The 24,810-nt window shown below is 50.5% G+C and overlaps 17 pseudogenes; all 17 read left to right on the top strand.

The window, feature by feature from the left end:
- Nucleotides 1–5,747: 5,747 nt before the first annotated feature.
- On the top strand, nucleotides 5,748–5,867 carry LOC130352486 (5S ribosomal RNA; annotated as a pseudogene).
- A 1,479-nt stretch (nucleotides 5,868–7,346) lies between these two features.
- Nucleotides 7,347–7,466, top strand: LOC130324296 (5S ribosomal RNA; annotated as a pseudogene).
- Nucleotides 7,467–7,750: 284 nt separating this feature from the next.
- Nucleotides 7,751–7,870, top strand: LOC130352121 (5S ribosomal RNA; annotated as a pseudogene).
- A 1,454-nt stretch (nucleotides 7,871–9,324) lies between these two features.
- On the top strand, nucleotides 9,325–9,444 carry LOC130325547 (5S ribosomal RNA; annotated as a pseudogene).
- A 1,850-nt stretch (nucleotides 9,445–11,294) lies between these two features.
- Nucleotides 11,295–11,414, top strand: LOC130330889 (5S ribosomal RNA; annotated as a pseudogene).
- Nucleotides 11,415–12,685: 1,271 nt separating this feature from the next.
- Nucleotides 12,686–12,805, top strand: LOC130340990 (5S ribosomal RNA; annotated as a pseudogene).
- Nucleotides 12,806–13,089: 284 nt separating this feature from the next.
- LOC130324476 (5S ribosomal RNA) lies at nucleotides 13,090–13,209 on the top strand (annotated as a pseudogene).
- A 1,855-nt stretch (nucleotides 13,210–15,064) lies between these two features.
- LOC130325536 (5S ribosomal RNA) lies at nucleotides 15,065–15,184 on the top strand (annotated as a pseudogene).
- Nucleotides 15,185–17,034: 1,850 nt separating this feature from the next.
- Nucleotides 17,035–17,154, top strand: LOC130330867 (5S ribosomal RNA; annotated as a pseudogene).
- An 879-nt stretch (nucleotides 17,155–18,033) lies between these two features.
- Nucleotides 18,034–18,153, top strand: LOC130352540 (5S ribosomal RNA; annotated as a pseudogene).
- A 272-nt stretch (nucleotides 18,154–18,425) lies between these two features.
- Nucleotides 18,426–18,545, top strand: LOC130340870 (5S ribosomal RNA; annotated as a pseudogene).
- A 1,865-nt stretch (nucleotides 18,546–20,410) lies between these two features.
- Nucleotides 20,411–20,530, top strand: LOC130322549 (5S ribosomal RNA; annotated as a pseudogene).
- A 463-nt stretch (nucleotides 20,531–20,993) lies between these two features.
- On the top strand, nucleotides 20,994–21,113 carry LOC130322676 (5S ribosomal RNA; annotated as a pseudogene).
- A 284-nt stretch (nucleotides 21,114–21,397) lies between these two features.
- Nucleotides 21,398–21,517, top strand: LOC130313606 (5S ribosomal RNA; annotated as a pseudogene).
- Nucleotides 21,518–22,576: 1,059 nt separating this feature from the next.
- LOC130336114 (5S ribosomal RNA) lies at nucleotides 22,577–22,696 on the top strand (annotated as a pseudogene).
- A 1,068-nt stretch (nucleotides 22,697–23,764) lies between these two features.
- LOC130328664 (5S ribosomal RNA) lies at nucleotides 23,765–23,884 on the top strand (annotated as a pseudogene).
- Nucleotides 23,885–23,966: 82 nt separating this feature from the next.
- Nucleotides 23,967–24,086, top strand: LOC130344049 (5S ribosomal RNA; annotated as a pseudogene).
- The last annotated feature ends 724 nt before the right edge of the window (nucleotides 24,087–24,810 follow it).

The raw sequence follows: 24,810 nt of genomic DNA, 5'->3' as shown, positions 1-24,810 counted from the left end.
AAAGTGTGAAGCTGTCAACGGCCATCCTAAGCTGAACGCGCCTGCTCTTGTCAGATCGCAGACTGCTACCCAGCTTAGGGCCTGGTAAGTACCAGCATGGGAGACTGGCTGGGAATCCCAGGTGCAGTTGACATTTTAATCTGTTGCCGCCTTCCGCTCCGATTCGGAAAAGGATTTATTGATGCTTAAATCCACAATACACAGGGTGTGAAGCTGTCAACGGCCATCCTAAGCCTGAACGTGCCTGCTCTCCTCAGATCGCAGACTACTGCCCGGCAGTTACCGGCATGGGAGACTGGCTGGCAATCCAAGGTGCCATTGACATTTTGCTCTGTTGCCGCCTTCCTCTCCGATTAATAAAAATATTTATTGATGCTTAAATTCACAATATACAAGGCGTGAAGATGTCAACGGCCATCCTAAGCTGAACGCGCCTTCTCTCGTCAGATCGCAGACTTCTACCCAGCTTAGGGCCCAGTAAGTACCGGCATGGGAGACTGGCTGGGAATCCCGGGTGCAGTTGACATTTTGCTCTGTTGCCGCCTTCCGTTCCGATTCCGAAAATGATTTATTGATGCTTAAATGCACAGTATAAAAAACATGAAGCTGTCAATGGCCATCCTAAGCTGAACGCGCCTGCTTTCGTCAGATCGCAGACTGCTACCTAGCTTAGGGCCCGGTAAGTACTGGCATGGGAGACTGGCTGGGAATCCCGGTTGCCGTTGACATTTTGCTCTATTGCTGCCTTCCGCTCCGATTCCGAAAATAATTTATTGATGCTTAAATCCACAGTATACAAGGTGTGAAGCTGTCGACGGCCATCCTAAGCATAATGCGCCTGCTCTCGTCAGAATGCAGACTGGTACAGATCTTAGGGCCCGGTAAGTACCGGCATGGGACACTGGCTGGGAATCCCGGCTGCCGTTGACATTTTGCTATGTTGCCGCCTTCCGTTCCGATTCCGAAAAGGATTTATTGATGCTTAAATGCACAGTATACAGGGTGTGAAGCTGTCAACGGCCATCCTAAGCTGAACGCGCCTGCTCTCGTCAGATCGCAGACTGATACCCAGCTTAGGGCCTGGTAAGTACCAGCATGGGAGACTGGCTGGGAATCCAGGGTGCAGTTGACATTTTAATCTGTTGCCGCCTTCCGCTTCGATTCGGAAAATTATTTATTGATGCTTAAATCCACAATATAAAGGGCATGAAGCTGTCAACTGCCATCCTAAGCTAAACGCATCTGCTCTCTTCAGATCGCAGACTGCTACCCAGCTTAGGGCCCGGTAAGTACCAGCATGGGAGACTGGCTGGGAGTCCCAGGTGTTGTTGACATTTTGCTCTGTAGCCGCCTTCCGCTCCGATTCCGAAAAGGATTTATTGATGCTTAAATCCACAGTATACAGGGTGTGAAGCCGTCTACGGCTATCCTAAGCTGAATGTGCCTGTTCTTGTCAGATCGCAGACTGCTGCCCGGCAAGTACGGGCATGGGAGACTGGCTGGCAATCCAAGGTGCTATTGACATTTTGCTCTGTTGCCGCCTTCCTCTACGATTCCGAAAAGGATTTATTGATGCTTAAATGCACAGTATAAAAAGCATGAAGCTGTCAATGGCCATCCTAAGCTGAATTCGCCTGCTCTCGTCAGATCGCAGACTGCTACCCAGCTTAGGGCCCGGTAAGTAATGGCATGGGAGACTGGCTGGGAATCCCGGGTGCCGTTGACATTTTGCTCTATTGCTGCCTTCCGCTCCGATTCCGAAAATAATTTATTGATGCTTAAATCCACAGTATACAAGGTGTGAAGCTGTCGACGGCCATCCTAAGCTTAACGCGCCTGCTCTCGTCAGATCGCAGACTGGTACAGATCTTAGGGCCCGGTAAGTACCGGCATGGGACACTGGCTGGGAATCCCGGCTGCCGTTGACATTTTGCTCTGTTGCCGCCTTCCGTTCCGATTCCGAAAAGGATTTATTGATGCCTAAATGCACAGTTTAAAGGGCGAGAAGCTGCCGACGGCCATCCTAAGCTGAACGCGCCTGCTCTCGTCAGATCGCAGACTGCTACCCAGCTTAGGGCCCGGTAAGTACCAGCATGGGAGACTGGCTGGGAATCCCAGGTGTCGTTGACATTTTGCTCTGTTGCCGCCTTCCGCTCCGATTCCGAAAAGGTTTTATTGATGCTTAAATCCACAGTATACAGGGAGTGAAGATGTCTATGGCCATCCTAAGCTGAATGCGCGTGTTCTCGTCAGATCGCAGACAGCCACCCAGCTTCGGGCCTGGTAAGTACCAGCATGGGAGACTGGCTGGGATTCCCGGGTGCAGTTGATATTTTGCTCCGATTCCGAAAATTATTTATTGATGCTTAAATCCACAGTATACAAAGTGTGAAGCTGTCAACGGCCATCCTAAGCTGAACACACCTGCTCTTGTCAGATCGCAGACTGCTACCCAGCATAGGGCCTGGTAAGTACCAGCATGGGTGACTGGCTGGGAATCCCGGGTGCAGTTGACATTTTAATCTGTTGCCGCCTTCCGCTCCGATTCGAAAAAGGATTTATTGATGCTTAAATCAACAATATACAGGGTGTGAAGCTGTCAACGGCCATCCTAAGCCTGAACGTGCCCGCTCTCCTCAGATCGCAGACTACTGCCCGGCAGTTACCGGCATGGGAGACTGGCTGGCAATCCAAGGTGCCATTGACATTTTGCTCTGTTGCCGCCTTCCTCTCCGATTAATAAAAATATTTATTGATGCTTAAATTCACAATATACAAGGCGTGAAGATGTCAACGGCCATCCTAAGCTGAACGCGCCTGTTCTCGTCAGATCGCAGACTGCTACCCAGCTTAGGGCCCAGTAAGTACCGGCATGGGAGACTGGCTGGGAATCCCGGGTGCAGTTGACATTTTGCTCTGCTGCCGCCTTCCGTTCCGATTCCGAAAAGGATTTATTGATGCTTAAATCCACAATACACAGGGTGTGAAGCTGTCAACGGCCATCCTAAGCCTGAACGTGCCTGCTCTCCTCAGATCGCAGACTACTGCCTGGCAGTTACTGGCATGGGAGACTGGCTGGCAATCCAAGGTGCCATTGACATTTTGCTCTGTTGCCGCCTTCCTCTCCGATTAATAAAAATATTTATTGATGCTTAAATTCACAATATACAAGGCATGAAGATGTCAACGGCCATCCTAAGCTGAACGCGCCTGCTCTCGTCAGATCGCAGACTGCTACCCAGCTTAGGGCCCAGTAAGTACCGGCATGGGAGACTGGCTGGGAATCCCGGGTGCAGTTGACATTATGCTCTGTTGCCGCCTTCCGTTCCGATTCCGAAAAGGATTTATTGATGCTTAAATGCACAGAATACAGGGTGTGAAGCTGTCAACGGCCATCCTAAGCTGAACGCGCCTGCTCTCGTCAGATCGCAGACTGATACCCAGCTTAGGGCCTGGTAAGTACCAGCATGGTAGACTGGCTGGAATCCCGGGTGCAGTTGACATTTTAATCTGTTGCCGCCTTCCGCTCCGATTCGGAAAAGGATTTATTGATGCTTAAATCCACAATATACAGGGTGTGAAGCTGTCAACGGCCATCCTAAGCTGAACGTGTCTGCTCTCCTCAGATCGCAGACTGCTGCCCGGCAGATACCGGCGTGGGAGACTGGCTGGCAATCCAAGGTGCCATTGACATTTTGCTCTGTTGCCGCCTTCCTCTCCGATTAATAAAAATATTAATTGATGCTTAAATCCACAGTATACAAAGTGTGAAGCTGTCAACGGCCATCCTAAGCTGGACGCGCCTGCTCTCGTCAGATTGCAGACTGTTACCCAGCTTAGGGCCTGGTAAGTACCAGCATGGGAGATTGGCTGGGAATCCCGGGTGCAGTTGACATTTTAATCTGTTGCCGCCTTCCGCTCTGATTCGGAAAAGGATTTATTGATGCTTAAATGCACAGTATAAAGGTCGTGAAGCTGTCAACGGCCATCCTAAGCTGAACGCGCTTGCTCTCGTCAGAACGCAGACTGCTACCCAGCTTAGGGCCCGGTAAGTATCAGCATGGGAGACTGGCTGGGAATCCCAGGTGTTGTTGACATTTTGCTCTGTAGCCGCCTTCCGCTCCGATTCCGAAAAGGATTTATTGATGCTTAAATCCACAGTATACAGGTTGTGAAGCAGTCTACGGCTATCCTAAGCTGAATGTGCCTGTTCTTGTCAGATCGCAGACTGCTGCCCGGCAAGTACGGGCATGGGAGACTGGCTGGCAATCCAAGGTGCTATTGACATTTTGCTCTGTTGCCGCCTTCCTCTCTGATTCCGAAAAGGATTTATTGATGCTTAAATGCACAGTATAAAAAGCATGAAGCTGTCAATGGCCATCCTAAGCTGAACGCGCCTGCTCTCGTCAGATCGCAGACTGCTACCCAGCTTAGAGCCCGGTAAGTACTGGCGTGGGAGACTGGCTGGGAATCCCGGGTGCAGTTGACATTTTGCTCTGTTGCCGCCTTACGCTCCGATTCCGAAAAGGATTTATTGATGCTTAAATCCACAGTATACAGGGTGTGAAGATGTCTACGGCCATCCTAAGCTGAATGCGCCTGTTCTCGTCAGATCGCAGACTGCTACCCAGCTTCGGGCCTGGTAAGTACCAGCGTGGGAGACTGGCTGGGAATCCCGGGTGCAGTTGACAATTTGCTCTGTTTCTGCTCCGATTCCGAAAATTATTTATTGATGCTTAAATCCACAATACACAGGGTGTGAAGCTGTCAACGGCCATCCTAAGCCTGAACATGCCTGCTCTCCTCAGATCGCAGACTGCTGCCCGGCAGTTACCAGCATGGGAGACTGGCTGGCAATTCAAGGTGCCATTGACATTTTGCTCTGTTGCTGCCTTCCTCTCCGATTAATAAAAATATTTATTGATGCTTAAATCCACAATATACAAGGCGTGAAGATGTCAACGGCCATCCTAAGCTGAACGCGCCTGCTCTTGTCAGATCGCAGACTGCTACCCAGCTTAGGGCCCAGTAATTACCGGCATGGGAGACTGGCTGGGAATCCCGGGTGCAGTTGACATTATGCTCTGTTGCCGCCTTCCGTTCCGATTCCGAAAATAATTTATTGATGCTTAAATCCACAGTATACAAGGTGTGAAGCTGTCGACGGCCATCCTAAGCTTAACGCGCCTGCTCTCGTCAGATCGCAGACTGCTACCCAGCTTAGGGCCTGGTAAGTACCAGCATGGGAGACTGGCTGGGAATCCCAGGTGCAGTTGACAATTTAATCTGTTGCCGCCTTCCGCTCCGATTCGGAAAAGGATTTATTGATGCTTAAATCCACAATACACAGGGTGTGAAGCTGTCAACGGCCATCCTAAGCCTGAACGTGCCTGCTCTCCTCAGATCGCAGACCACTGCCCGGCAGTTACCGGCATGGGAGACTGGCTGGCAATCCAAGGTGCCATTGACATTTTGCTCTGTTGCCGCCTTCCTCTCCGATTAATAAAAATATTTATTGATGCTTAAATTCACAATATACAAGGCGTGAAGATGTCAACGGCCATCCTAAGCTGAACGCGCCTGCTCTCGTCAGATCGCAGACTGCTACCCAGCTTAGGGCCCAGTAAGTACCGGCATGGGAGACTGGCTGGGAATCCCGGGTGCAGTTGCCATTTTGCTCTGTTTCTGCTCCGATTCCGAAAATTATTTATTGATGCTTAAATCCACAGTATACAAAGTGTGAAGCTGTCAACGGCCATCCTAAGCTGAACGCACCTGCTCTCGTCAGATCGCAGACTGCTACCCAGCTTAGGGCCTGGTAAGTACCAGCATGGGAGACTGGCTGTGAATCCCAGGTGCAGTTGACATTTTAATCTGTTGCCGCCTTCCGCTCCGATACGGAAAAGGATTTATTGATGCTTAAATCCACAATACACAGGGTGTGAAGCTGTCAACGGCCATCCTAAGCCTGAACGTGCCTGCTCTCCTCAGATCGCAGACTACTGCCCGGCAGTTACCGGCATGGGAGACTGGCTGGCAATCCAAGGTGCCATTGACATTTTGCTCTGTTGCCGCCTTCCTCTCCGATTAATAAAAATATTTATTGATGCTTAAATTCACAATATACAAGGCGTGAAGATGTCAACGGCCATCCTAAGCTGAACACGCCTTCTCTCGTCAGATCGCAGACTGCTACCCAGCTTAGGGCCCAGTAAGTACCGGCATGGGAGACTGGCTGGGAATCCCGGGTGCAGTTGACATTTTGCTCTGTTGCCGCCTTCCTCTACGATTCCGAAAATGATTTATTGATGCTTAAATGCACAGTATAAAAATCATGAAGCTGTCAATGGCCATCCTAAGCTGAACGCGCCTGCTTTCGTCAGATCGCAGACTGCTACCTAGCTTAGGGCCCGGTAAGTACTGGCATGGGAGACTGGCTGGGAATCCCGGTTGCCGTTGACATTTTGCTCTATTGCTGCCTTCCGCTCCGATTCCGAAAATAATTTATTGATGCTTAAATCCACAGTATACAAGGTGTGAAGCTGTCGACGGCCATCCTAAGCTGAACGCGCCTGCTCTCGTCAGAATGCAGACTGGTACAGATCTTAGGGCCCGGTAAGTACCGGCATGGGACACTGGCTGGGAATCCCGGCTGCCGTTGACATTTTGCTCTGTTGCCGCCTTCCGTTCCGGTTCCGATTCCGAAAAGGATTTATTGATGCTTAAATGCACAGTATACAGGGTGTGAAGCTGTCAACGGCCATCCTAAGCTGAACGCGCCTGCTCTCGTCAGATCGCAGACTGATACCCAGCTTAGGGCCTGGTAAGTACCAGCATGGGAGACTGGCTGGGAATCCAGGGTGCAGTTGACATTTTAATCTGTTGCCGCCTTCCGCTTCGATTCGGAAAATTATTTATTGATGCTTAAATCCACAATATAAAGGGCGTGAAGCTGTCAACTGCCATCCTAAGCTGAACGCGTCTGCTCTCTTCAGATCGCAGACTGCTACCCAGCTTAGGGCCCGGTAAGTACCAGCATGGGAGACTGGCTGGGAGTCCCAGGTGTTGTTGACATTTTGCTCTGTAGCCGCCTTCCGCTCCGATTCCGAAAAGGATTTATTGATGCTTAAATCCACAGTATACAGGGTGTGAAGCCGTCTACGGCTATCCTAAGCTGAATGTGCCTGTTCTTGTCAGATCGCAGACTGCTGCCCGGCAAGTACGGGCATGGGAGACTGGCTGGCAATCCAAGGTGCCATTGACATTTTGCTCTGTTGCCGCCTTCCTCTACGATTCCGAAAAGGATTTATTGATGCTTAAATGCACAGTATTAAAAGCATGAAGCTGTCAATGGCCATCCTAAGCTGAATGCGCCTGCTCTCGTCAGATCGCAGACTGCTACCCAGCTTAGGGCCCGGTAAGTACTGGCATGGGAGACTGGCTGGGAATCCCAGGTGCCGTTGACATTTTGCTCTATTGCTGCCTTCCGCTCCGATTCCGAAAATAATTTATTGATGCTTAAATCCACAGTATACAAGGTGTGAAGCTGTCGACGGCCATCCTAAGCTTAACGCGCCTGCTCTCGTCAGATCGCAGACTGGTACAGATCTTAGGGCCCGGTAAGTACCGGCATGGGACACTGGCTGGGAATCCCGGCTGCCGTTGACATTTTGCTCTGTTGCCGCCTTCCGTTCCGATTCCGAAAAGGATTTATTGATGCCTAAATGCACAGTTTAAAGGGCGAGAAGCTGTCGACGGCCATCCTAAGCTGAACCCGCCTGCTCTCGTCAGATCGCAGACTGCTACCCAGCTTAGGGCCCGGTAAGTACCAGCATGGGAGACTGGCTGGGAATCCCAGGTGTCGTTGACTTTTTGCTCTGTTGCCGCCTTCCGCTCCGATTCCGAAAAGGTTTTATTGATGCTTAAATCCACAGTATACAGGGTGTGAAGATGTCTATGGCCATCCTAAGCTGAATGCGCCTGTTCTCGTCAGATCGCAGACTGCCACCCAGCTTCGGGCCTGGTAAGTACCAGCATGGGAGACTGGCTGGGATTATCGGGTGCAGTTGACATTTTGCTCCGATTCCGAAAATTATTTATTGATGCTTAAATCCACAGTATACAAAGTGTGAAGCTGTCAACAACCATCCTAAGCTGAACACGCCTGCTCTCGTCAGATCGCAGACTGCTACCCAGCTTAGGGCCTGGTAAGTACCAGCATGGGTGACTGGCTGGGAATCCCGGGTGCAGTTGACATTTTAATCTGTTGCCGCCTTCCGCTCCGATTCGGAAAAGGATTTATTGATGCTTAAATCAACAATATACAGGGTGTGAAGCTGTCAACGGCCATCCTAAGCCTGAACGTGCCTGCTCTCCTCAGATCGCAGACTGCTGTCCGGCAGTTACCGGCATGGGAGACTGGCTGGCAATCCAAGGTGCCATTGACATTTTGCTCTGTTGCCGCCTTCCTCTCCGATTAATAAAAATATTTATTGATGCTTAAATCCACAATATACAAGGCGTGAAGATGTCAACGGCCATCCTAAGCTGAACGCGCCTGCTCTCGTCAGATCGCAGACTGCTACCCAGCTTAGGGCCCAGTAAGTACCGGCATGGGAGACTGGCTGGGAATCCCGGGTGCAGTTGACATTATGCTCTGTTGCCGCCTTCCGTTCCGATTCCGAAAAGGATTTATTGATGCTTAAATCCACAATACACAGGGTGTGAAGCTGTCAACGGCCATCCTAAGCTGAACGCGCCTGCTCTCGTCAGATCGCAGACTGATACCCAGCTTAGGGCCTGGTAAGTACCAGCATGGTAGACTGGCTGGAATCCCGGGTGCAGTTGACATTTTAATCTGTTGCCGCCTTCCGCTCCGATTCGGAAAAGGATTTATTGATGCTTAAATCCACAATATACAGGGTGTGAAGCTGTCAACGGCCATCCTAAGCTGAACGTGTCTGCTCTCCTCAGATCGCAGACTGCTGCCCGGCAGATACCGGCGTGGGAGACTGGCTTGCAATCCAAGGTGCCATTGACATTTTGCTCTGTTGCCGCCTTCCTCTCCGATTAATAAAAATATTAATTGATGCTTAAATCCACAGTATACAAAGTGTGAAGCTGTCAACGGCCATCCTAAGCTGGACGCGCCTGCTCTCGTCAGATTGCAGACTGTTACCCAGCTTAGGGCCTGGTAAGTACCAGCATGGGAGACTGGCTGGGAATCCCGGGTGCAGTTGACATTTTAATCTGTTGCTGCCTTCCGCTCTGATTCGGAAAAGGATTTATTGATGCTTAAATGCACAGTATAAAGGGCGTGAAGCTGTCAACGGCCATCCTAAGCTGAACGCGCTTGCTCTCGTCAGAACGCAGACTGCTACCCAGCTTAGGGCCCGGTAAGTACCAGCATGGGAGACTGGCTGGGAATCCCAGGTGTTGTTGACATTTTGCTCTGTAGCCGCCTTCCGCTCCGATTCCGAAAAGGATTTATTGATGCTTAAATCCACAGTATACAGGTTGTGAAGCCGTCTACGGCTATCCTAAGCTGAATGTGCCTGTTCTTGTCAGATCGCAGACTGCTGCCCGGCAAGTACAGGCATGGGAGACTGGCTGACAATCCAAGGTGCTATTGACATTTTGCTCTGTTGCCGCCTTCCTCTCTGATTCCGAAAAGGATTTATTGATGCTTAAATGCACAGTATAAAAAGCATGAAGCTGTCAATGGCCATCCTAAGCTGAACGCGCCTGCTCTCGTCAGATCGCAGACTGCTACCCAGCTTAGAGCCCGGTAAGTACTGGCATGGGAGACTGGCTGGGAATCCCGGGTGCAGTTGACATTTTGCTCTGTTGCCGCCTTACGCTCCGATTCCGAAAAGGATTTATTGATGCTTAAATCCACAGTATACAGGGTGTGAAGATGTCTACGGCCATCCTAAGCTGAATGCTCCTGTTCTCGTCAGATCGCAGACTGCTACCCAGCTTCGGGCCTGGTATGTACCAGCATGGGAGACTGGCTGGGAATCCCGGGTGCAGTTGACATTTTGCTCTGTTTCTGCTCCGATTCCGAAAATTATTTATTGATGCTTAAATCCACAATACACAGGGTGTGAAGCTGTCAACGGCCATCCTAAGCCTGAACATGCCTGCTCTCCTCAGATCGCAGACTGCTGCCCGGCAGTTACCAGCATGGGAGACTGGCTGGCAATTCAAAGTGCCATTGACATTTTGCTCTGTTGCCGCCTTCCTCTCCGATTAATAAAAATATTTATTGATGCTTAAATCCACAATATACAAGGCGTGAAGATGTCAACGGCCATCCTAAGCTGAACGCGCCTGCTCTTGTCAGATCGCAGACTGCTACCCAGCTAAGGGCACAGTAAGTACCAGCATGGGAGACTGGCTGGGAATCCCGGGTGCAGTTGACATTTTAATCTGTTGCCGCCTTCCGCTTCAATTCCGAAAAGGATTTATTGATGCTTAAATGCACAGTATAAAAAGCATGAAGCTGTCAATGGCCATCCTAAGCTGAATGCGCCTGCTCTCGTCAGATCGCAGACTGCTCTAGCTTAGGGCCCGGTAGGTACTGGCATGGGAGACTGGCTGGGAATCCCGGTTGCCGTTGACATTTTGCTCTATTGCTGCCTTCCGCTCCGATTCCGAAAATTATTTATTGATGCTTAAATCCACAGTATACAAGGTGTGAAGCTGTCGACGGCCATCCTAAGCTTAACGCGCCTGCTCTCGTCAGATAGCAGACTGCTACCCAGCTTAGGGCCTGGTAAGTACCAGCATGGGAGACTGGCTGGGAATCCCAGGTGCAGTTGACAATTTAATCTGTTGCCGCCTTCCGCTCCGATTCGGAAAAGGATTTATTGATGCTTAAATCCACAATACACAGGGTGTGAAGCTGTCAACGGCCATCCTAAGCCTGAACGTGCCTGCTCTCCTCAGATCGCAGACCACTGCCCGGCAGTTACCGGCATGGGAGACTGGCTGGCAATCCAAGGTGCCATTGACATTTTGCTCTGTTGCCGCCTTCCTCTCCGATTAATAAAAATATTTATTGATGATTAAATTCACAATATACAAGGCGTGAAGATGTCAACGGCCATCCTAAGCTGAACGCGCCTGCTCTCGTCAGATCGCAGACTGCTACCCAGCTTAGGGCCCAGTAAGTACCGGCATGGGAGACTGGCTGGGAATCCCGGGTGCAGTTGCCATTTTGCTCTGTTTCTGCTCCGATTCCGAAAATTATTTATTGATGCTTAAATCCACAGTATACAAAGTGTGAAGCTGTCAACGGCCATCCTAAGCTGAACGCTCCTGCTCTCGTCAGATCGCAGACTGCTACCCAGCTTAGGGCCTGGTAAGTACCAGCATGGGAGACTGGCTGGGAATCCCAGGTGCAGTTGACATTTTAATCTGTTGCCGCCTTCCGCTCCGATTCGGAAAAGGATTTATTGATGCTTAAATCCACAATACACAGGGTGTGAAGCTGTCAACGGCCATCCTAAGCCTGAACGTGCCTGCTCTCCTCAGATCGCAGACTACTGCCCGGCAGTTACCGGCATGGGAGACTGGCTGGCAATCCAAGGTGCCATTGACATTTTGCTCTGTTGCCGCCTTCCTCTCCGATTAATAAAAATATTTATTGATGCTTAAATTCACAATATACAAGGCGTGAAGATGTCAACGGCCATCCTAAGCTGAACGCGCCTTCTCTCGTCAGATCGCAGACTGCTACCCAGCTTAGGGCCCAGTAAGTACTGGCATGGGAGACTGGCTGGGAATCCCGGGTGCAGTTGACATTTTGCTCTGTTGCCGCCTTCCGTTCCGATTCCGAAAATGATTTATTAATGCTTAAATGCACAGTATAAAAATCATGAAGCTGTCAATGGCCATCCTAAGCTGAACGCGCCTGCTTTCGTCTGATCGCAGACTGCTACCTAGCTTAGGGCCCGGTAAGTACTGGCATGGGAGACTGGCTGGGAATCCCTGTTGCCGTTGACATTTTGCTCTATTGCTGCCTTCCGCTCCGATTCCGAAAATAATTTATTGATGCTTAAATCCACAGTATACTAGGTGTGAAGCTGTCGACGGCCATCCTAAGCTTAACGCGCCTGCTCTCGTCAGAATGCAGACTGGTACAGATCTTAGGGCCCGGTAAGTACCGGCATGGGACACTGGCTGGGAATCCCGGCTGCCGTTGACATTTTGCTCTGTTGCCGCCATCCGTTCCGATTCCGAAAAGGATTTATTGATGCTTAAATGCACAGTATACAGGGTGTGAAGCTGTCAACGGCCATCCTAAGCTGAACGCGCCTGCTCTCGTCAGATCGCAGACGGATACCCAGCTTAGGGCCTGGTATGTACCAGCATGGGAGACTGGCTGGGAGTCCCAGGTGTTGTTGACATTTTGCTCTGTAGCCGCCTTCCGCTCCGATTCCGAAAAGGATTTATTGATGCTTAAATCCACAGTATACAGGGTGTGAAGCCGTCTACGGCTATCCTAAGCTGAATGTGTCTGTTCTTGTCAGATCGCAGACTGCTGCCCGGCAAGTACGGGCATGGGAGACTGGCTGGCAATCCAAGGTGCTATTGACATTTTGCTCTGTTGCCGCCTTCCTCTACGATTCCGAAAAGGCTTTATTGATGCTTAAATGCACAGTATAAAAAGCATGAAGCTGTCAATGGCCATCCTAAGCTGAATGCGCCTGCTCTCGTCAGATCGCAGACTGCTACCCAGCTTAGGGCCCGGTAAGTACTGGCATGGGAGCCTGGCTGGGAATCCCGGGTGCCGTTGACATTTTGCTCTATTGCTGCCTTCCGCTCCGATTCCGAAAATAATTTATTGATGCTTAAATCCACAGTATACAAGGTGTGAAGCTGTCGACGGCCATCCTAAGCTTAACGCGCCTGCTCTCGTCAGATCGCAGACTGGTACAGATCTTAGGGCCCGGTAAGTACCGGCATGGGACACTGGCTGGGAATCCCGGCTGCCGTTGACATTTTGCTCTGTTGTCGCCTTCCGTTCCGATTCCGAAAAGGATTTATTGATGCCTAAATGCACAGTTTAAAGGGCGAGAAGCTGTCGACGGCCATCCTAAGCTGAACGCGCCTGCTCTCGTCAGATCGCAGACTGCTACCCAGCTTAGGGCCCGGTAAGTACCAGCATGGGAGACTGGCTGGGAATCCCAGGTGTCGTTGACATTTTGCTCTGTTGCCGCCTTCCGCTCCGATTCCGAAAAGGTTTTATTGATGCTTAAATCCACAGTATACAGGGTGTGAAGATGTCTATGGCCATCCTAAGCTGAATGTGCCTGTTCTCGTCAGATCGCAGACTGCCACCCAGCTTTGGGCCTGGTAAGTACCAGCATGGGTGACTGGCTGGGAATCCCGGGTGCAGTTGACATTTTAATCTGTTGCCGCCTTCCGCTCCGATTCGGAAAAGGATTTATTGATGCTTAAATCAACAATATACAGGGTGTGAAGCTGTCAACGGCCATCCTAAGCCTGAACGTGCCTGCTCTCCTCAGATCACAGACTACTGCCCGGCATGGGAGACTGGCTGGCAATCCAAGGTGCCATTGACATTTTGCTCTGTTGCCGCCTTCCTCTCCGATTAATAAAAATATTTATTGATGCTTAAATTCACAATATACAAGGCGTGAAGATGTCAACGGCCATCCTAAGCTGAACGCGCCTGCTCTCGTCAGAGCGCAGACTGCTACCCAGCTTAGGGCCCAGTAAGTACCGGCATGGGAGACTGGCTGGGAATCCCGGGTGCAGTTGACATTTTGCTCTGTTGCCGCCTTCCGTTCCGATTCCGAAAAGGATTTATTGATGCTTAAATCCACAATACACAGGGTGTGAAGCTGTCAACGGCCATCCTAAGCCTGAACGTGCCTGCTCTCCTCAGATCGCAGACTACTGCCTGGCAGTTACCGGCATGGGAGACTGGCTGGCAATCCAAGGTGCCATTGACATTTTGCTCTGTTGCCGCCTTCCTCTCCGATTAATAAAAATATTTATTGATGCTTCAATTCACAATATACAAGGCGTGAAGATGTCAACGGCCATCCTAAGCTGAACGTGCCTGCTCTCGTCAGATCGCAGACTGCTACCCAGCTTAGGGCCCAGTAAGTACCGGCATGGGAGACTGGCTGGGAATCCCGGGTGCAGTTGACATTATGCTCTGTTGCCGCCTTCTGTTCTGATTCCGAAAAGGATTTATTGATGCTTAAATGCACAGTATAAAAAGCATGAAGCTGTCAACGGCCATCCTAAGCTGAACGCGCCTGCTCTCGTCAGATCGCAGACTGCTACCCAGCTTAGGGCCCAGTAAGTACCGGCATGGGAGACTGGCTGGGAATCCCGGGTGCAGTTGACATTATGCTCTGTTGCCGCCTTCCGTTCCGATTCCGAAAAGGATTTATTGATGCTTAAATGCACAGAATACAGGGTGTGAAGCTGTCAACGGCCATCCTAAGCTGAACGCGCCTGCTCTCGTCAGATCGCAGACTGATACCCAGCTTAGGGCCTGGTAAGTACCAGCATGGTAGACTGGCTGGAATCCCGGGTGCAGTTGACATTTTAATCTGTTGCCGCCTTCCGCTCCGATTCGGAAAAGGATTTATTGATGCTTAAATCCACAATATACAGGGTGTGAAGCTGTCAACGGCCATCCTAAGCTGAACGTGTCTGCTCTCCTCAGATCGCAGACTGCTGCCCGGCAGATACCGGCGTCGGAGACTGGCTGGCAATCCAAGGTGCCATTGACATTTTGCTCTGTTGCCGCCTTCCTCTCCGATTAATAAAAATATTAATTGATGCTTAAATCCACAGTATACAAAGTGTGAAGCTGTCAACGGCCATCCTAAGCTGGACGCGCCTGCTCTCGTCAGATTGCAGACTGTTACCCAGCTTAGGGCCTGGTAAGTACCAGCATGGGAGACTGGCTGGGAATCCCGGGTGCAGTTGACATTTTAATCTGTTGCTGCCTTCCGCTCTGATTCGGAAAAGGATTTATTGATGCTTAAATGCACAGTATAAAGGGCGTGAAGCTGTCAACGGCCATCCTAAGCTGAACGCGCTTGCTCTCGTCAGAACGCAGACTGCTACCCAGCTTAGGGCCCGGTAAGTACCAGCATGGGAGACTGGCTGGGAATCCCAGGTGTTGTTGACATTTTGCTCTGTAGCCGCCTTCCGCTCCGATTCCGAAAAGGATTTATTGATGCTTAAATCCACAGTATACAGGTTGTGAAGCCGTCTACGGCTATCCTAAGCTGAATGTGCCTGTTCTTGTCAGATCGCAGACTGCTGCCCGGCAAGTACAGGCATGGGAGACTGGCTGACAATCCAAGGTGCTATTGACATTTTGCTCTGTTGCCGCCTTCCTCTCTGATTCCGAAAAGGATTTAGTGATGCTTAAATGCACAGTATAAAAAGCATGAAGCTGTCAATGGCCATCCTAAGCTGAACGCGCCTGCTCTCGTCAGATCGCAGACTGCTACCCAGCTTAGAGCCCGGTAAGTACTGGCATGGGAGACTGGCTGGGAATCCCGGGTGCAGTTGACATTTTGCTCTGTTGCCGCCTTACGCTCCGATTCCGAAAAGGATTTATTGATGCTTAAATCCACAGTATACAGGGTGTGAAGATGTCTACGGCCATCCTAAGCTGAATGCTCCTGTTCTCGTCAGATCGCAGACTGCTACCCAGCTTCGGGCCTGGTATGTACCAGCATGGGAGACTGGCTGGGAATCCCGGGTGCAGTTGACATTTTGCTCTGTTTCTGCTCCGATTCCGAAAATTATTTATTGATGCTTAAATCCACAATACACAGGGTGTGAAGCTGTCAACGGCCATCCTAAGCCTGAACATGCCTGCTCTCCTCAGATCGCAGACTGCTGCCCGGCAGTTACCAGCATGGGAGACTGGCTGGCAATTCAAAGTGCCATTGACATTTTGCTCTGTTGCCGCCTTCCTCTCCGATTAATAAAAATATTTATTGATGCTTAAATCCACAATATACAAGGCGTGAAGATGTCAACGGCCATCCTAAGCTGAACGCGCCTGCTCTTGTCAGATCGCAGACTGCTACCCAGCTAAGGGCACAGTAAGTACCAGCATGGGAGACTGGCTGGGAATCCCGGGTGCAGTTGACATTTTAATCTGTTGCCGCCTTCCGCTTCGATTCCGAAAAGGATTTATTGATGCTTAAATGCACAGTATAAAAAGCATGAAGCTGTCAATGGCCATCCTAAGCTGAACGCGCCTGCTCTCGTCAGATCGCAGACTGCTCTAGCTTAGGGCCCGGTAGGTACTGGCATGGGAGACTGGCTGGGAATCCCGGTTGCCGTTGACATTTTGCTCTATTGCTGCCTTCCGCTCCGATTCCGAAAATTATTTATTGATGCTTAAATCCACAGTATACAAGGTGTGAAGCTGTCGACGGCCATCCAAAGCTTAACGCGCCTGCTCTCGTCAGATAGCAGACTGCTACCCAGCTTAGGGCCTGGTAAGTACCAGCATGGGAGACTGGCTGGGAATCCCAGGTGCAGTTGACAATTTAATCTGTTGCCGCCTTCCGCTCCGATTCGGAAAAGGATTTATTGATGCTTAAATCCACAATACACAGGGTGTAAAGCTGTCAACGGCCATCCTAAGCCTGAACGTGCCTGCTCTCCTCAGATCGCAGACCACTGCCCGGCAGTTACCGGCATGGGAGACTGGCTGGCAATCCAAGGTGCCATTGACATTTTGCTCTGTTGCCGCCTTCCTCTCCGATTAATAAAAATATTTATTGATGATTAAATTCACAATATACAAGGCGTGAAGATGTCAACGGCCATCCTAAGCTGAACGCGCCTGCTCTCGTCAGATCGCAGACTGCTACCCAGCTTAGGGCCCAGTAAGTACCGGCATGGGAGACTGGCTGGGAATCCCGGGTGCAGTTGCCATTTTGCTCTGTTTCTGCTCCGATTCCGAAAATTATTTATTGATGCTTAAATCCACAGTATACAAAGTGTGAAGCTGTCAACGGCCATCCTAAGCTGAACGCTCCTGCTCTCGTCAGATCGCAGACTGCTACCCAGCTTAGGGCCTGGTAAGTACCAGCATGGGAGACTGGCTGGGAATCCCAGGTGCAGTTGACATTTTAATCTGTTGCCGCCTTCCGCTCCGATTCGGAAAAGGATTTATTGATGCTTAAATCCACAATACACAGGGTGTGAAGCTGTCAACGGCCATCCTAAGCCTGAACGTGCCTGCTCTCCTCAGATCGCAGACTACTGCCCGGCAGTTACCGGCATGGGAGACTGGCTGGCAATCCAAGGTGCCATTGACATTTTGCTCTGTTGCCGCCTTCCTCTCCGATTAATAAAAATATTTATTGATGCTTAAATTCACAATATACAAGGCGTGAAGATGTCAACGGCCATCCTAAGCTGAACGCGCCTTCTCTCGTCAGATCGCAGACTGCTACCCAGCTTAGGGCCCAGTAAGTACTGGCATGGGAGACTGGCTGGGAATCCCGGGTGCAGTTGACATTTTGCTCTGTTGCCGCCTTCCGTTCCGATTCCGAAAATGATTTATTAATGCTTAAATGCACAGTATAAAAATCATGAAGCTGTCAATGGCCATCCTAAGCTGAACGCGCCTGCTTTCGTCTGATCGCAGACTGCTACCTAGCTTAGGGCCCGGTAAGTACTGGCATGGGAGACTGGCTGGGAATCCCGGTTGCCGTTGACATTTTGCTCTATTGCTGCCTTCCGCTCCGATTCCGAAAATAATTTATTGATGCTTAAATCCACAGTATACTAGGTGTGAAGATGTCGACGGCCATCCTAAGCTTAACGCGCCTGCTCTCGTCAGAATGCAGACTGGTACAGATCTTAGGGCCCGGTAAGTACCGGCATGGGACACTGGCTGGGAATCCCGGCTGCCGTTGACATTTTGCTCTGTTGCCGCCATCCGTTCCGATTCCGAAAAGGATTTATTGATGCTTAAATGCACAGTATACAGGGTGTGAAGCTGTCAACGGCCATCCTAAGCTGAACGCGCCTGCTCTCGTCAGATCGCAGACTGATACCCAGCTTAGGGCCTGGTAAGTACCAGCATGGGAGACTGGCTGGGAGTCCCAGGTGTTGTTGACATTTTGCTCTGTAGCCGCCTTCCGCTCCGATTCCGAAAAGGATTTATTGATGCTTAAATCCACAGTATACAGGGTGTGAAGCCGTCTACGGCTATCCTAAGCTGAATGTGTCTGTTCTTGTCAGATCGCAGACTGCTGCCCGGCAAGTACGGGCATGGGAGACTGGCTGGCAATCCAAGGTGCTATTGACATTTTGCTCTGTTGCCGCCTTCCTCTACGATTCCGAAAAGGCTTTATTGATGCTTAAATGCACAGTATAAAAAGCATGAAGCTGTCAATGGCCATCCTAAGCTGAATGCGCCTGCTCTCGTCAGATCGCAGACTGCTACCCAGCTTAGGGCCCGGTAAGTACTGGCATGGGAGCCTGGCTGGGAATCCCGGGTGCCGTTGACATTTTGCTCTATTGCTGCCTTCCGCTCCGATTCCGAAAATAATTTATTGATGCTTAAATCCACAGTATACAAGGTGTGAAGCTGTCGACGGCCATCCTAAGCTGAACGCGCCTGCTCTCGTCAGATCGCAGACTGCTACCCAGCTTAGGGCCCGGTAAGTACCAGCATGGGTGACTGGCTGGGAATCCCGGGTGCAGTTGACATTTTAATCTGTTGCCGCCTTCCGCTCCGATTCGGAAAAGGATTTATTGATGCTTAAATCAACAATATACAGGGTGTGAAGCTGTCAACGGCCATCCTAAGCCTGAACGTGCCTGCTCTCCTCAGATCACAGACTACTGCCCGGCAGTTACCGGCATGGGAGCCTGGCTGGCAATCCAAGGTGCCATTGACATTTTGCTCTTTTGCCGCCTTCCTCTCCGATTAATAAAAATATTTATTGATGCTTAAATTCACAATATAAAAGGCGTGAAGATGTCAACGGCCATCCTAAGCTGAACGCGCCTGCTCTCGTCAGATCGCAGACTGCTACCCAGCTTAGGGCCCAGTAAGTACCGGCATGGGAGACTGGCTGGGAATCCCGGGTGCAGTTGACATTTTGCTCTGTTGCCGCCTTCCGTTCCGATTCCGAAAAGGATTTATTGATGCTTAAATCCACAATACACAGGGTGTGAAGCTGTCAACGGCCATCCTAAGCCTGAACGTGCCTGCTCTCCTCAGATCGCAGACTACTGCCTGGCAGTTACCGGCATGGGAGACTGGCTGGCAATCCAAGGTGCCATTGACATTTTGCTCTGCTGCCGCCTTCCTCTCCGATTAATAAAAATATTTATTGATGCTTCAATTCACAATATACAAGGCGTGAAGATGTCAACGGCCATCCTAAGCTGAACGTGCCTGCTCTCGTCAGATCGCAGACTGCTACCCAGCTTAGGGCCCAGTAAGTACCGGCATGGGAGACTGGCTGGGAATCCCGGGTGCAGTTGACATTATGCTCTGTTGCCGCCTTCTGTTCTGATTCCGAAAAGGATTTATTGATGCTTAAATGCACAGTATAAAAAGCATGAAGCTGTCAACGGCCATCCTAAGCTGAACGCGCCTGCTCTCGTCAGATCGCAGACTGCTACCCAGCTTAGGGCCCAGTAAGTACCGGCATGGGAGACTGGCTGGGAATCCCGGGTGCAGTTGACATTATGCTCTGTTGCCGCCTTCCTTTCCGATTCCGAAAAGGATTTATTGATGCTTAAATGCACAGAATACAGGGTGTGAAGCTGTCAACGGCCATCCTAAGCTGAACGCGCCTGCTCTCGTCAGATCGCAGACTGATACCCAGCTTAGGGCCTGGTAAGTACCAGCATGGTAGACTGGCTGGAATCCCGGGTGCAGTTGACATTTTAATCTGTTGCCGCCTTCCGCTCCGATTCGGAAAAGGATTTATTGATGCTTAAATCCACAATATACAGGGTGTGAAGCTGTCAACGGCCATCCTAAGCTGAACGTGTCTGCTCTCCTCAGATCGCAGACTGCTGCCCGGCAGATACCGGCGTGGGAGACTGGCTGGCAATCCAAGGTGCCATTGACATTTTGCTCTGTTGCCGCCTTCCTCTCCGATTAATAAAAATATTAATTGATGCTTAAATCCACAGTATACAAAGTGTGAAGCTGTCAACGGCCATCCTAAGCTGGACGCGCCTGCTCTCGTCAGATTGCAGACTGTTACCCAGCTTAGGGCCTGGTAAGTACCAGCATGGGAGACTGGCTGGGAATCCCGGGTGCAGTTGACATTTTAATCTGTTGCCGCCTTCCGCTCTGATTCGGAAAAGGATTTATTGATGCTTAAATGCACAGTATAAAGGGCGTGAAGCTGTCAACGGCCATCCTAAGCTGAACGCGCTTGCTCTCGTCAGAACGCAGACTGCTACCCAGCTTAGGGCCCGGTAAGTACCAGCATGGGAGACTGGCTGGGAATTCCAGGTGTTGTTGACATTTTGCTCTGTAGCCGCCTTCCGCTCCGATTTCGAAAAGGATTTATTGATGCTTAAATCCACAGTATACAGGTTGTGAAGCCGTCTACGGCTATCCTAAGCTGAATGTGCCTGTTCTTGTCAGATCGCAGACTGCTGCCCGGCAAGTACGGGCATGGGAGACTGGCTGGCAATCCAAGGTGCTATTGACATTTTGCTCTGTTGCCGCCTTCCTCTCTGATTCCGAAAAGGATTTATTGATGCTTAAATCAACAATATACAGGGTGTGAAGCTGTCAACGGCCATCCTAAGCCTGAACGTGCCTGCTCTCCTCAGATCGCAGACTGCTGCCCGGCATTTACCGGCATGGGAGTCTGGCTGGCAATCCAAGGTGCCATTGACATTTTGCTCTGTTGCCGCCTTCCTCTCCGATTAATAAAAATATTTATTGATGCTTAAATCCACAATATACAAGGCGTGAAGATGTCAACGGCCATCCTAAGCTGAACGCGCCTGCTCTCGTCAGATCGCAGACGGCTACCCAGCTTAGGGCCCGGTAAGTACTGGCATGGGAGACTGGCTGGGAATCCCGGGTGCCGTTGACATTTTGCTCTATTGCTGCCTTCCGCTCCAATTACGAAAAGAATTTATTGATGCTTAAATCCACAGTATACAAGGTGTGAAGCTGTCGACGGCCATCCTAAGCTTAACGCGCCTGCTCTCGTCAGATCGCAGACTGGTACAGATCTTAGGGCCCGGTAATTACCGGCATGGGACACTGGCTGGGAATCCCGGCTGCCGTTGACATTTTGCTCTGTTGCCGCCTTCCGTTCCGATTCTGAAAAGGATTTATTGATGCTTAAATGCACAGTATAAAGGGCGAGAAGCCGTCAACGGCCATCCTAAGCTGAACGCGCCTGCTCTCGTCAGATCGCAGACTGCTACCCAGCTTAGGGCCCGGTAAGTACCAGCATGGGAGACTGGCTGGGAATCCCAGGTGTCGTTGACATTTTGCTCTGTTGCCGCCTTACGCTCCGATTCCGAAAAGGATTTATTGATGCTTAAATCCACAGTATACAGGGTGTGCAGATGTCTACGGCCATCCTAAGCTGAATGCGCCTGTTCTCGTCAGATCGCAGACTGCTACCCAGCTTCGGGCCTGGTAAGTACCAGCATGGGAGACTGGCTGGGAATCCCGAGTGCAGTTGACATTTTGCTCCGATTCCGAAAATAATTTATTGATGCTTAAATCCACAGTATACAAAGTGTGAAGCTGTCAACAGCCATCCTAAGCTGAACGTGCCTGCTCTCGTCAGATTGCAGACTGCTACCCAGCTTAGGGCCTGGTAAGTACCAGCATGGGAGACTGGCTGGAATCCTGGGTGCAGTTGACATTTTAATCTGTTGCCGCCATCCGCTCCGATTCGGAAAAGGATTTATTGATGCTTAAATCCACAATATACAACACGTGAAGATGTCAACGGCCATCCTAAGCTGAACGCGCCTGCTCTCGTCAGATTGCAGACTGCTACCCAGCTTAGGGCCCAGTAAGTACCGGCATGGGAGACTGGCTGGGAATCCCGGGTGCAGTTGACATTTTGCTCTGTTGCCGCCTTCCTCTCCGATTCCGAAAAGGATTTATTGGTGCTTAAATGCGCAGTATAAAAATCATGAAGCTGTCAATGGCCATCCTAAGCTGAATGCGCCTGTTCTCGTCAGATCGCAGACTGCTTCCCAGCTTCGGGCCTGGTAAGTACCAACATGGGAGACTGGCTGGGAATCCCGGGTGAAGTTGACATTTTGCTCTGTTTCTTCTCCGATTCCGAAAATTATTTATTGATGCTTAAATCCACAGTATACAAAGTGTGAAGCTGTCAACGGCCATCCTAAGCTGAACGCGCCTGCGCTCGTCAGATCGCAGAATGCTACTCAGCTTAGGGCCTGGTAAGTACCAGCATGGGAGACTGGCTGAGAATCCCGGTTGCCGTTGACGTTTTGCTCTGTTTCTGCTCCGATTCCGAAAATTATTTATTGATGCTTAAATCCACAGTATACAAAGTGTGAAGCTGTCAACGGCCATCCTAAGCTGAACGCGCCTGCTCTCGTCAGATCGCAGACTGCTACCCAGTTTAGGGCCCGGTAAGTACCAGCATGGGAGACTGGCTGGGAATCCCAGGTGTTGTTGACATTTTGCTCTGTAGCCGCCTTCCGCTTCGATTTCGAAAATGATTTATTGATGCTTAAATCCACAGTATACAGGGTGTGAAGCCGTCTACGGCTATCCTAAGCTGAATGTGCCTGTTCTTGTCAGATCGCAGACTGCTGCCCGGCAAGTACAGGCATGGGAGACTGGCTGGGAATCCAAGGTGCTATTGACATTTTGCTCTGTTGCCGCCTTCCTTTCCGATTCCGAAAAGGATTTATTGATGCTTAAATGCACAGTATAAAAAGCATGAAGCTGTCAATGGCCGTCGTAAGCTGAACGCGCCTGCTCTCGTCAGATCGCAGACTGCTACCCAGCTTACGGCCCGGTAAGTACTGGCATGGGAGACTTGCTGGGAATCCCAGGTGCCGTTGACATTTTGCTCTATTGCTGCCTTCCGCTCCGATTCCGAAAATAATTTATTGATGCTTAAATCCACAGTATACAAGGTGTGAAGCTGTCAACGGCCATCCTAAGCTTAACGCGCCTGCTCTCGTCAGATCGCAGACTGGTACAGATCTTAGGGCCCGGTAAGTACCGGCATGGGACACTGGCTGGGAATCCCGGCTGCCATTGACATTTTGCTCTGTTGCCGCCTTCCGCTCCGATTCGGAAAAGGATTTATTGATGCTTAAATGCACAGTATAAAGGGCGTGATGCTGTTAACGGCCATCCTAAGCTGAACGCGCCTGCTCTCATCAGATCGCAGACTGCTACCAAGCTTAGGGCCCGGTAAGTACCAGCATGGGAGACTGGCTGGGAATCCCAGGTGTTGTTGACATTTTGCTCTGTAGCCGCCTTCCGCTCCGATTCCGTAAAGGATTTATTGATGCTTAAATCCACAGTATACAGGGTTTGAAGCCGTCTACGGCTATCCTAAGCTGAATGTGCCTGTTCTTGTCAGATCGCAGACTGCTGCCCGGCACGTACGGGCATGGGAGACTGGCTGGCAATCCAAGGTGCTATTGACATTTTGCTCTGTTGCCGCCTTCCTCTCCGATTCCGAAAATGATTTATTGATGCTTAAATGAACAGTATAAAAAGCATGAAGCTGTCAATGGCCATCCTAAGCTGAACGCGCCTGCTCTCGTCAGATCGCAGACTGCTACCCAGCTGAGGGCCTGGTAAGTACTGGCATGGGAGACTGGCTGGGAATCCCGGGTGCCGTTGACATTTTGCTCTATTGCTGCCTTCCGTTCCGATTCCGAAAAGGATTTATTGATGCTTAAATGCACAGTATAAAGGGCGGGAAGCTGTCAACGGCCATCCTAAGCTGAAAGCGACTGCTCTCGTCAGATCGCAGAATGCTACCCAGCTTAGGGCCCGGTAAGTACCAGCATGGGAGACTGGCTGGGAATCCCAGGTGTTGTTGACATTTTGTTCTGTTGCCGCTCCGATTCCGAAAAGGATTTATTGATGCTTAAATCCACAGTATACAGGGTGTGAAGATGTCTACGGCCATCCTAAGCTGAATGTGCCTGTTCTCGTCAGATCGCAGACTGCTACCCAGCTTCGGGCCTGGTAAGTACCAGCATGGGAGACTGGCTGGGAATCCCAGCTGCCGTTGACATTTTGCTCTGTTTCTGCCTTCCGCTCCGATTCCGAAAAGAATTTATTGATGCTTAAATCCACAGCATACAAGGTGTAAAGCTGTCGACGGCCATCCTAAGCTTAACGCGCCTGCTCTCGTCAGATCGCAGACTGGTACAGATCTTAGGGCCCGGTAAGTACCGGCATGGGACACTGGCTGGGAATCCCGGCTGCCGTTGACATTTTGCTCTGTTGCCGCCTTCCGTTCCGATTCCGAAAAGGATTTATTGATGCTTAAATGCACAGTATACAAAGTGTGAAGCTGTCAACGGCCATCCTAAGCTGAACGCGCCTGCTCTCGTCAGATCGCAGACTGCTACCCAGCTTAGGGCCTGGTAAGTGCCAGCATGGGAGACTGGCTGGGAATCCCGGGTGCAGTTGACATTATAATCTGTTGCCGCCTTCCGATCCAATTCGGAAAAGGATCTATTGATGCTTAAATCCACAATATACAGGGTGTGAAGCTGTCAACGGCCATCCTAAGCCTGAACGTGCCTGCTGTCCTGAGA

The sequence above is a fragment of the Hyla sarda genome, chromosome 1 (genome assembly GCF_029499605.1).
Source record: "Hyla sarda isolate aHylSar1 chromosome 1, aHylSar1.hap1, whole genome shotgun sequence".
NCBI classification, from domain to species: domain Eukaryota; kingdom Metazoa; phylum Chordata; class Amphibia; order Anura; family Hylidae; genus Hyla; species Hyla sarda.
This window is presented reverse-complemented; position numbering and strand designations above follow the sequence as displayed.